The sequence below is a fragment of the Lygodium microphyllum genome, chromosome 18 (genome assembly GCF_053477565.2).
Source record: "Lygodium microphyllum isolate KBCC chromosome 18, Lygodium_microphyllum_v1.1.10, whole genome shotgun sequence".
In the NCBI taxonomy this organism is placed as follows: Eukaryota; Viridiplantae; Streptophyta; class Polypodiopsida; order Schizaeales; family Lygodiaceae; genus Lygodium; species Lygodium microphyllum.
Genome location: NC_141152.1, coordinates 138,236,801 through 138,250,134, shown reverse-complemented (window position 1 = coordinate 138,250,134; position 13,334 = coordinate 138,236,801).

Genomic DNA, 13,334 nt, shown 5'->3' with positions numbered 1-13,334 from the left:
GTGCCAGATACACACTAACCAAAGGTGAAAGAGATTGAAGTCTTAACAACGTTGAACCTGCAAAGACCCCTAAACAACTGCCAATACATCTACAGCTTCCAGGAGAGTATCTGTCTCCTTATATAGGGACTTGACCATGCTAGTGGATAGTAGGGCGGCTGTCCCCCTACACACACACATAAATATATATCCACATGAAAGTGAACATGAATATCTGGAATAGGATCATGCCCTCATTGCCACATGATGTGTTACTCTTTTTTTTTTCCTTATATTGATGTGTTACTTTGTTTTTGTTTTTGCAAACATGTTCTCTACATATATGGCTTCTTCCAGGAATGGTTTGTTGATCGCTTTGAGGACTATCTTGTGGGCAGCAAGTGAGTGGAATCCCCAAAGAATAGATAGTAGAGGATTGGCTAGATTATGAGTGCCTCCTTGATGCAGAGCTAGAGGCAAGGATAGTTTGCCTCCGGAAAATTTCGAGGCTAGTTCGCCTTGATGAGGGATCTTCTCGAGAGCAACATGCAAGACGAGGTGCATGAGGAGCATACATGTGTCAATCACCTCTTACGTAGGAAATAAAGTGTTTTATATTTTATATAATAAGTGTAGAGGACAAATTCTAACTTTTTCATGCTACTAGGACTCCCCTTCCAGACACTACCTAGCCCCACTAGGTGCTAGGGTTGTGACTCAACAGGAGATTGAGACATGGTTAGATAACTTGCCCCTTCTAGACACTACCTAGCCCCACTGGGTGCTAGGAACACAATATTAGTGAGTTTGGGAATCTCCCAATTCCCATTTTTTGAATACTAAAAAGGTCGCACTCAGATAACATGCCCATAAGTTTCTCAAAACTATATGATGTGACCTATCATTGGAAAGTGCTTGAAAAATGGAATCTATTGAGCTATAGAGTGCTCCATTTGGAGTTATAGTGTTCATGTTATGACACATCCAAAGATTTGACCACATGTCCCAAACTTATGGAAAATTCCCATATTCCCCATTATGGTGTTTAGGGTTGTGACTCATTAGGAGATTGAGACATGGTTAGATAACTTGCCCCTTCCAGACACTACCTAGTCCCATTGGGTGCTAGGGTTGTGACTCAGCGGGAGATTGAGACATGGTTAGATTACTTGCCCCTGTGTTTCAGGTTAGCGTGAGGTCCTATGAATGTATGAATAATTATCTTTTGTTTTTTTTTTACTGTAGCGAGCCTCCACGATGGCGAGGCTCGACCTCTACCACCACATCTATGTCTGCAGATGGCTTCTAGGGAGCACTCAAGATCTTAGGTTTTTGCCACCCCGCCAAAGACCTTGCAACACATTAGCCATCGTTCAAGACCTCCACCAAGAGTTAGGGGTCACTTGCGACATCCACACCGAGGGACAGGTGGTATGCATCAAAGGCGGACATCTTTTCCATCGAGGCATCGGATCAATGCTGGAGACCTACATGTCTAGAGTGCATGTTCTATGGGCGTATGTATCTTTCACTTGCTTTAATGATTCAAAATATCAGGAGGTTGATTTAATTCTTTTTTGTTGCAATGCAGGGATCAATTAGAAATTGACAAAAAGTTTGTCCTCAGTATCTTAGAGTGCGATTTTGGTACCAGATGGAGCCATAAGAGAGTGATGCACAACATGACTCGATTTTCTGAGACATCAACAAGACAATGCACGGTTACTGCCTCCAACTAGAGAGAGAGAGATGAAATGAAATGTTAAGAGAAAAGATGTTGGGAAAGAGGGAGAGGTTGGGAGATTTTGCCTTGGGGCTAGGGTACTAATGCATCTTCAAAACTTGTTCAAACAAACAAGATCAACAAGTCTATGGGAAATTGAACCCCAACTCTAGCCATAGATGGCTATCATCCACAAGACTCCCCACACAACCCACAAATTGTTAGTAAGATTCAAAGAGAGCAATAAAAGAATGAATATGATCAATGGAAAAATGTGTTAGGTCTTACCAATAGGGTCCGTTGATACCAAATTGATTTTCCTACAATCATTAAGAGAGTGGTTAGAATGATTAAGACAAAACACTTGATATATACCTTGGCTTTTATGATTCAAGTGTGATTTGGAAAGAGATCAAAGATCAAGTTAGTCTCTTCATTTTCTTGCATTGTCTCTTGAAGGTCCTTGTTTGTGAGTTGTACATCAAGAGCGAGAGTGGGTGGCAAAGCTATCAATGGTTGAGGCTCTACATAGGAGGCTCAAAGTCCAACTCCAAGGCAAGATCCTCCATCTCATCATCTATTGCATCATTGTTGTTCAGTTCCTCTTCTTGGTGCTCTTCTTGTGCAACATAGAAGAAAGCTTGCTCATAGTGTGTCAGTAATATATATGGTTCCCATGTTTTCTATAATGGATTTGAAGAGTCAACTGACCAAAACCTAGAGGGCTCTTATCTCATTGTGGCTCTAGCCCCTTTGTACTCAGCACAAGGAACCAATCAACCTTCAATACAACCTGTTAACATACAAGACTTGCAACATTTTAGAAGGAAGTCTAAAGCAAAGATTGTCAACATATTATTGTTGTCAAAAGCTACCCTTTTGCAAATACAGTAGCCAAGCTCATAAATACCAACTATGAATAAGATTTGTGTCTCATGCGCTTGCACGTGATTGTTGGCTAAAAGAAGAGATAATGCAAGAATCCTTGGTCTGACGCATTTGATCCATTCTGTTGACTCAAAGATGTTAACCATATGTCCACATATTGTTGTGCCTGTGATGTACCTAAAGTGCAAGAATGAAATATATAAACTTTAAGTTACATCGCTAAGATTACATACAACTCAATATAGGTACATGAAAGAAAAAAAATGTTACCTCTCTATCACAACCAAAACTAATCTCTCTTTGCTCATCATTCATGCCTTCCCCTTCCATGATTCCATCTCTAATATGGTGGGATAACCATGAAAGAATTGAGGGAGGTTCTGTCTTGCTAGATTTTCGATCTTCTTGTCTTCTTTGTGCATTGCAAACTACTTCACGGTACTCTTCAACAAAATTTTCCATACACTGTGAGTTGTGAATAACAAATGTGGACAAGTTCATATGTCCCTCGTATGAGACCTTGAAAGGAATGCCCTTACACTACAAGGGAATGGGGCGATAGCGATAGCCTTTTGCGATGCAAAAAAACGGTGTCACTATTTGCGTCACCATTAGTGTCGCTAATTCTAGCGACGCAAATAGCAACACTAATAGCGACGCTTTTAGCAACACTAATAGCAACGCTTTTAGTGACGCTAATAGGGACACAAATAGCGACGCTAATAGAGACACTAATAGTGACACAAATAGCAACCCCGGTTTGAGAAAAAAGTTTCAAAAACCCGAGCATGACATTTTCCGAGAAAACATTTGCAAGAAAGAATGAAAGAGAGAGTGAGAGAGCTTAAAGCTTTGAGAGGGAGAGAGAGAGGGAGAGAGAGAGAGAGAGAGAGGGGGAGCTCATGACCATTTTCATCACCACCGCTGCTATACACCAAGAAGAAAGAGAAGTGTGTAAGGGAGAAGGGAGGGAAGGTGCGAAGAAAATGTACAAAGGATTTCATATTCAGGCCTTTGAGGTAGGTATATTTCCTCTTCTTGTCAAGACTATGGGAGAGAAGGAAGGAGTCTCACTTGTAGCTTTCTTGCTTGCACAATGGGGGAATACACACAAGGGTGGAGGCTGAAAATAGTTTTCCTCTTCTTAGTTGTGGAAGCCAAAAGAACTCAAGTACAAAGAAATAGAAGAACCCTAGATATGGGTCTCAAACCAAACTCAACTAACTAAGGTGGCATACTAACTGAGCCACGAACTAGAGTAGATAAGGATAGCTATCATGTAGCTATTATTCAGGGGCAGTGTACCAACCGCATCTGCAACTGACAAGTCGGTGACATAAATGCACAACGGTCACCCTGGCATATCACGAGTGGAGCTCGATATCTCAACACTCCCCCTCGAGCTCAATCCCAATTCCTACACACCAAGCAGGTCTCTGAACTTGCGCATCTTCTCTACGCCCAATGCCTTCATGAATATGTCAGCTACCTGATCCTTTGTGCTGACATAAACTAGATCAATAAGACCTAGTAAAACCCTCTCTCGCACATAGTGATAATACACCTCAATGTGCTTTGTTCTAGCATGATAGACTGGGTTATTTGCCAAGTGTATACTACTCATGTTGTCACAATAAATGACAACTGGCCCATCTGTAGACTGATGCATATCATAAAGTAGCTTATGCAACCAAGCTACCTCACATGCAGCCATTGCTGCAGCCCTGTACTCAGCCTCTGTGCTCGACAAGGTAACTGTAGGCTGTTTCTTGCTGCTTCAAGTGACTGCAGCACTCCCAAAAGAGAACACATATCCACTGGTAGATCGTCTATCAGAAATACTACTAGCCCAATCAGCATCAGTGTATCCATGCAACTGTATCTGAACCCCAGTCTCATAAAATAGTCCATACTACAATGTGGACTTCACATACCTGAGTATGCGTCTAGCCGCATCCAAATGTGGTTTCCTTGGAGCCTACATAAACTGACTTACCAATCCAACAACATAGCTCAAATCTGGCCTGGTAATAGTCATATAAATCAAACTTCCTACTATGCGTCTGTACATAGTAGGGTCTTCTAGAAGCTCACCTGCATCTATGCTCAGCTTCACATTCTGCTCCAAAGGAACTGAAATAGGCTTACAACCTATCATCCCATATTTGGACAGCATGTCCAATCCATACTACCTCTGCAAGAGGTGTATCCCAGTTGGTGATCTAATCACCTCAATGCCCAAGAAATAACGCAGCTCTCCCAAATCCTTCATCTCAAACTTCTGCTTCAATAGCATTTTCACATGAAGGATATCTTCATCACTATCACCTGTCATAATCAAATCATCAACATAAATGACAAGTAACATAATACCTTTCTCTATTTTTCTCACATAAAGTGAGAAATTTGCCTTGGAAATCTGAAAGCCAATAGTGACAAGATACTGTCCTATCTTGTCAGACCATGCTCTAGGTGCTTGCTTCAAGCCATACAAGGCTTTCTTCAACCTGCAAACAAACTCAGAATGAACAGCATGCACATAACCTGGTGGCTGCTCCATATAGACCTCTTCTTGCAAATCACCATGCAAGAAGGCATTCTTTACATCCATCTGATGTAAAGACCATCCCTTTGATGCAGCCATAGCAATGACTGCTCTTACAGTTACCATCCTTGCAACTGGACTGAATGTTTCTTCATAGTTAATGCCATATGTTTGTGCATACCCCTTGACTACTAATCTTGCATTGTATCTGTTCACAGAACCATCTGCATTGTGCTTCACCTTATAAACCCACTTACAGCCAATTGCATTCTTACCTTTAGGCAAAGGTACTAACTCCCATGTAGCATTTTCTTCCAAGGCATCCATTTCTTCATCCATGGCTTTCTCCCATTTTTCTTTTCCCATGGCTTGCTCAAAAGATGTGGGTTCTGGTTCCTGTATCACTTTGACCATACATGCATAGTGAATGGCTGTAAATCCATCATATTTCAGCCTATCCACAGGATACCTAGCTCTCGTAGACCTGCGCAAAGTAGGTTCACTCCCAGGTGCTCTCAAAACATCCCTGGTCTTCCTTACTCCATGTGTAACAATAGAAGGAATACCCAACTCATCATCAATGCTCTGTTCTGAGCCACTAGATTCACCATCCACATAAGAGTGACCTGCATTCACATCAAACATGGGCTGATCAGCCTTCTCTTTTCCTTTTCATGATACCTGCATACCACTATCTGCATTGCTTTGAGAAGATTCTCCTGATCTCAATCTGCCTGTCCATGGTGAAGAATGTGAACCACTGCTAGAGGACACTCCAGGTCCACTAATATTTTGTGACTGCTGTTGTGAATTCTGTGCAACATTACCATTTTGTGCATCTACATCATCAATCACATTTACTGGTTTATACCAGCTACTCATCTCATCAAAAACAACATCTTTGCTCACTATAAACTTACGAGTAGAAGGGTTATAGCATCTATACCCTTTTTGCTGCAGAGAGTAACCAATAAAGATGCACTTCTCAACTTTTGGATCCAACTTGGATCTCAGCTCATCTGGCACATGTACATAGGCAATGCAACCAAAAATTTTCAAATGAGAAATATCTGGTTTCCTACTAGTATACCTCTCCTCTGGAGTCATTTCATGTATTGCTGCAGTGGGAGTCCTGTTCATTATGTAGACTACTGTAGCAACCGCTTCAGCCCAATAAAAATCTGGCAAGTCTTTTTCATTGAGCATGGCACGAGATACCTCTCCAATATGTCTGTTTTTCCTTTCTGCAATTCCATTTTGTTGTGGGGTATAACTGCATGAATATTGCTACTTTATGCCATGCTCCTGCAAAAACTTTGCAAACTCATTTGAGAGGTACTCTCCCCCTCCATCTGACCTTAGGCATTTTATTTGTAGACTTGTTTCTTTTTCAGCCATAGCTTTAAGGGTTTTGAAATGCCCAAAAACTTCACTTTTCTTTTTCATAAAATACACCCAAACTTTTCTGCTATAGTCATCAATAAAAGTGACAAAATAATGATAGCCTCCAAGAGATGCAGCTTTAGTAGTCCACACATCAGAGTTGATTAATTCCAATGGCTTCTCACTCTCTTGAACATGTCTAGGAAATGGTTTCCTTGCCTGTTTTCCAAACTGATAGGCTTCACATACCTTATGCATTTCTGCAACCTTGAATTTTGGCAATCCTGCAACAATATTTTGGGCCTGCATTGATTTAAGTCACTGTACATTAACATGACCAATGCGTTTATGCCAGATATCAATATCTGCAACTACACCGGTCCCATGTGCAAACATTGCTGCACTCAATTCAGACATATCTGCATCCAACGTAAACATTCTGCCCTTCTTCTTTCCTTTTGCTATCAAGCGACCTTTATTTTTCATATCCTCAACAAAGCATCCATGAGGATTAAATCTGACCTGCAAGCCCTACTCAACCATTTGACCAACAGAAACCAGATTCTTGGTGATATTCGGGACATGAAATACATCGGACAGGTATTTCTTTTTCCCATCCTGCATAGACAAGGGAATTTTTCCAATCTGCATAATAGGATGTGCAGTATCATCACCAGTCTCCACAAATCCTGGTTTTTCCATTTTCCTTGCATCCTCCATCCATTCTGCATGACCTGTCATGTGGTTTGATGCACCTGAGTCAACATACCATACATCATTGCTTTCTTCTGCACTTGTCACAGAATTGTTCATGTGCTGCACCATGAACAAATGCTCATTTCTGTCATCACCCTGTCTGCTAGAAGATGCATAATTCCCTTGTTGCAGTTTTCCATTCATGATGTCATTCTGCTTTTTATAGCAGTCTTTAGCCATATGACCCATTTTACCACAGTAGTAGCATTCAACATTACTGTTTGCATTTTGACCTCTTTGCCATCCACCACGACCTCTTTAGCTCCCCCTGCCTCTAGAGTTACCACGTCCTCCTCCATAGGACTGGTTTTCTTGAGTTTGCTGCATATTCTAATTTCTACCACGGCCTCCAAATCGGCCTCCTCTACCTCTGCCTCTACCTCTTCTTGCATTTGAGTAGAAGACAGATTCTTTTGAAGTTCCTCCTGAAGAAGATGCACCACCATTTCTCTGTTCCTTAGAAATTAGAAGAGCAATCAACAGGAAATCTTTCACGAACTGAAATGGATGTCCGAAACTGTGCATAATCCTTTCCTAGACCATTCAAGGTCACAGAAACTAAATCATCATCTTCCACTGGTGACCCAATGGAAGCAAGTGCATCTGCAATCTTCTTCACCTCATGTGGTAGTCGTTGATGCTCATATTTTCTCTTTGCACATTGTGCAACTCTTGCTTGAGCTGCATTTTCCTGGCTTGCGTATTTGTGCTATACATTTTTGACAAAGTAGCCCATGCCTCCTTTGGCATACTTGCATCCTGAATATGCACAATCATAGAGTCTGAAATGCTGATAGACAGCCAATACATAACTTTCCTGGCTCTCTCATGCCATGCTTTAAATGCCCGCATTTGCTGTTGATTGGGAACATCAGGAAGAATTGGTTCTTCTTCATTTCCTGCAACAAATTCCCAATATCCTTTTCCCATAAGGAAATTCGTCATTCTAAACTTCCATGCTTGGAAGTTGTTCTTGTCAAGCTTTTCAGTGACAATCTGTGAAAGAGAATCAGATGCCATTACAGAAGACTGCAAAAAATTCTGTCACTGCAAAAACCACAGCGTCACCCTCACAAGGGAAAATCTGCAAAACTGGCGAAAGTGGTATTTGACCACACAGTCACTTCCTAGTGACGATTTTGCATCAACAGGCAACAGGGATGATTATGTAACTCCCAATGTCTCTGCGCACAAGCATACAATGCAATTTTTACCGTAACTATTCACCGACCTGTAGAACAGTGGCTGCACAGCATAAAATTGGGCCTTTTCCTGAGTGCGTGCAAAAAACTTCCGCCTCCAAAACAGGCCCCGAAATGGCCTCAAATCAAAAAAACAAGGTCACCGAAGGGCGTCTCAACCTGAGACAATGCACTCCTGCACTTTTCGGCTATGCTACCTGCAGAGATATGCTCCAAAAACAGAAAATGAAAGCAACACTGCTCCTCTTACCAGAACACCACGAGCTTGGCTTGCTTTCTTGAGCTCCTTACCACGAACAAGGCTCTGATACCATGTCAAGACTGTGGGAGAGAAGGAAGGAGTCTCACTTGTAGCTTTCTTGCTTGCACAATGGGGGAATACACACAAGGGTGGAGGCTGAAAACAGTTTTCCTCTTCTTAGTTGTGGAAGCTAAAAGAACTCAAGTACAAAGAAATAGAAGAACCCTAGATATGGGTCTCAAACCAAACTCAACTAACTAAGGTGGCATACTAACTGAGCCATAAACTAGAGTAGATAAGGATAGCTATCATGTAGCTATTATTCAGGGGCGGTGTACCAATCGCATCTGCAACTGACAAGTCAGTGACGTAAATGCACAACAGTCACCCTGGCATATCACGAGTGGAGCTCGATATCTCAACACTTCTTGCTTTGTTTTTGTGTTCTCTTCTTTTCTTTTTTTGTTTTTCTTTGCAAAGAGATACATGAAAAGAGAGGGAGGGAGCAAGGGAGGGAGAAGAATGAAGGGAGAGGAAGAGAGAAAGAGGAAGAAAAAGGGGAGAAAGGAAACAGAGAGAAAGAGGAAGAGAGAAATGAGAGATGAAGGGAGGGAGAGAGGAGGATGAGTGAGAGAAACAACGAGAGAGAGATGGGGGAGAAACAAAGAGAGAGGAAACAAAGAAAGGGAAATAGAGAGAAAAAGAGGGGGAGAGAAATAGAGAGAGGGAGAGGGGAGAAAGAGAGGAGGAGGAGGTAGAAAAGAAGGGTGAGGTAAAGAAATAAAGGAGAGTCAAAAGAAGAGAGAGAGAGGGAGAAAAAAATAGAGAGAGAAAGAGGGAGAGAGAAATAGAAAAACAATGAGAGAATGAGAGAGAACGTTGAGAAAGAAAAGTAAAGGGAGATGGGGGAGAAAGAGATAAAGAGAGGTGGGGTGACATTTCTTTCAATATCTTTGTTTTTTTAGCTTTTTATTTTCTATCTTTGATTGTCTTTGTAATGAGATGAGTTGAGTGAGAGTGGGGAGGGAAGGAGGGAGATAAATAGAGAGAAGAAGGGAGGGGAAGGAAGAGAGAGATGGAGAGAAATAAAAAATGGGAGAGACAGGGGCTTCATAAAAAAGTGTCAAAACCTGAGCATGGCATTTTACAGGTTTGTAAACAAGCAAGAGAGAGAGAAAGAGAGAGGCCGCCACCACCCCGCGCCATCCACGAAAAGGGAGGAGACAATTATAAAGGAGAAGGAAGGAACTCGCCAAGGAGAAGAAAAAGGAGAAAAGTACGAAGGTATTCTTCTTCAAGCTTTGACGTAAGTGCATTATCTCTTCTCTCTTTGTTTTTCTCTTTTCTTTACTTCTCTCTTTCTTTTTGTTGATGAAGAGTGTATAGAGAGAAGAAGTGAGAGAGATCAATGTGTGCAAGGGATATTGAGAGAGAGAGAGAGAGAGAGAGAGAGAGAGAGAGAGAGAGAGAGAGAGAGAGAGAGAAAGAGAGAGAGAGAGGCCATTGCCATTGCCAATCCACCACAAAAAGAGAGGGGAAAACTGCAAACAAGAAGAAGGGAACGCGTGAAGGAGAAGAAGAAGAAGGAGAGAAGCGTGAAAGGATTCTTCTTCAAGCTTTGAGGTAAGTGCATTCTCTCTTCTCTCTTTGTTTTTCTCTTTTCTTTACTTCTCTCTTTATTTTTTGTTGATGAAGAGATGTATAGAGAGAAGAAGGGAGACAGATCAATGCAAGGGAGACTCTGAGAGAGAGAGAGAGAGATAGAGAGAGAGAGAGGCTGTCGCTACCACTGCCATTGCCACTGCATCCACTAAAAGAGAAGTGACAACTACAAAGGAGAAGGAGGGAACCCATGAAGGAGATGAAGGACGAGAGAAGTGCGAAAGAGTTCATACGCCAAACTTCGAACTAGGGAGCTGAAGTACTTCTTGGGATTGAGGTTGTGTCTACACCTTAAGATATATGGTTGTTGCAAAAACAATATGCTCATGATTTGTTGTTGAAATATAGCATGATGGAGTGTAAAGCCATGGAAACACCATTGGATCAGAATGTCAAACTTGCAGTTGATATTGGGACTAAGATCGAAAATGTTACTATGTATAGATAGATTGTCAGTAGCCTGATTTACCTTACTATTACCCGTCCTGACTTTAGTTATGCAGTGGGGCTGATTAGCTAATTTATGCAAAAACCTCGTAAGCCACACTTAGATGCAGTCAAGAGGATTATGCGGTACGTGAAGGGTATTGCTGATTGTGGAATGTTTTATGAGCATGGAAAATCATTTTACTTGACAAGCTATACAGATGCTGATTGGGCTAGTTTTGTCTATGACAAGAGGTCAACCATTGGTTATGCTTTTAGTTTGGGCAGCGGTATGATCATCCAGAGTAGTAAGAAGTAGCCCACCATTTCTTTATCTAGTATATAGAGGCAGAATACAGGGGTGCAACCTTAGCGGCATGCGAAGCAGTTTGGCTTGTGAAATTACTACATGATTTGGGTATCCAGTTGGATAGCAAAGTCACATTGCATTGTGAGAATCTTAGTAATGTGATGTGGGCTAGCAACCCTGTCTATCATACTAGATCCAAACACGTAGAGGCTCATCAAAATTTCATCAAGGAAATGGTACTTGCATGATAGATTGATCTACTTCATGTGAAGATAGAAGACCAGGTAGCAGATATCTTTACCAAATCACTTGGTAAAGAGAAATTTGTTCGTTTCAGGGATCTACTTGGAGTACATCAACTAGTCTGAGCTCAAGAAATGGAGTTTGAGAAGGGGGAGGATAAGATTGATTATTTTGATCTTAAAGCACCTCCATCCATTGAGATTGAGGGTGAAGACAAAAAAGAAGAGATAGAAGATAACTTAGAGGTAGGTAAAAACAAGAAGGAAGAAGTAGAGCTTAGAGACACTACCACTCCCTATATAAGTGTTTCTGCCTCCAACACTATGGCATAACTCTTAAAAATGTCCAAATGCTCCCCCAAAAAGACTTCAACAAGTTTGGAATAAGTTGGAGTGAGCTGAAGATAAAAAAGCTCCTTGAGTAATAATTTTTTGAATTGACTATATCTAGCTTTTGCAATCACAAGCACTTTTTCTTCTCAGGCCTAAGAAAGTGATGTGATGAAAAATCTCCTTGGGAAATACCTTTTTGAATTGATTATATCTAGCTTTTGCAATCAAAGGATTTAGTTTTTTTTTTTAAATCTGATACACAACTTTTAGACATTAGATGCAGGTGACACTGGCAAATGAATTATATAAGAATATTTAGTGCATATAGCTAGAAGGGTGGTGATGAAAAAACTCCTTACAAAATACCTTTTCAAATTGATTATATCTAGCTTTTGTTATCAAAGGATTTAAAATCCGATACACAATTTTTAGACATTAGGTATAGTTGACATAGGCAAATGAATTATGCAAGAATATTTAGTGCATACAGCTAGAAGGGTGGCAGGGCTTCATGCCTTGCCGTGTAATTTTTTTCCCCTCTCTAATCATCGCTATTTGCATCAGAAATTTACTTTGCAATCGTCGCTATTAGCATCTCTATCAGCATCCCTATTTGCGTCGCTAATTAGGTTAGTAACGCTAATAGCGACAAATCGATCGCATCACTAATAGCAACACGAATGGCGATGACGGGGGTAATTTTTTCCATGACTAATTCCGTCACTTTAAACATCGCTATTAGGTCTATATGTTGTAGTGTTACCACATAATACCTCATCAGATAGTGTAGTGGGCTCATCCACTATCCATTTGTGTAGAGCATCCTCATCAACACACTCAAGGTACTCAACAAGGTAGTACATGCACTCTCCGAGCAACCCTCCCTATGACATTGAGCCCTTTAGACGGCGCGGGCTCTTTGGTGAATAAGCCCCTTCATGACTCCCATGAACCTCTTTACCCAAAACATCCAACAAGTGCTAACAACACCTGCAATTTCTATCTCATCCACCGAATGGATTTGTATGTGGACTTGAATGTCAAAAAAAGAAGTTGATAGCTCCTCATCTGGAAAATGAGCTCAATGCATTCCCTTTTCTTTTGCGCTATTGAAAACACATCTATCTCCTTAGATGTGATTCATCTCAAAAAATAGATGAACATTACTTGAAATCCCATTCTAAGCATAGATATAGGCATGTGCAAAGTGTAGATGTACCTTGCAAGCTTCCCCAAGTAGTAAATAACGTTGGGAACACCACTCGTCAGACAACCATTGATGAAAAGAGGGAGGATATGCTGCATACATCCATTTTACAATACAATCAGATGAGTTGTCATCAGGACAACAATGAGCTGCGGACCAAAAAAAGTAAGAGTTACCTTGATGAAATTATGCCAATCATGTGTTTTAAAGTTGGAAAGACTCGCGTCATCCACAGTAAATATGTTTTGCATTGACGCGCCATATCGTGTGGGTGTTTGAATAGACCGTATCTGCCAATTGATTGTTGAAATCTTTGTGGGGGTTAACATCCATGGTGCATGTGCATACTCTTCTTCTTGACTCTTCATCAACTCAAGGCCATAAAGCACGCTTACAATTTTTCTCCTTTCAGTCATTTTTGTCTTGCTCTATGTCCT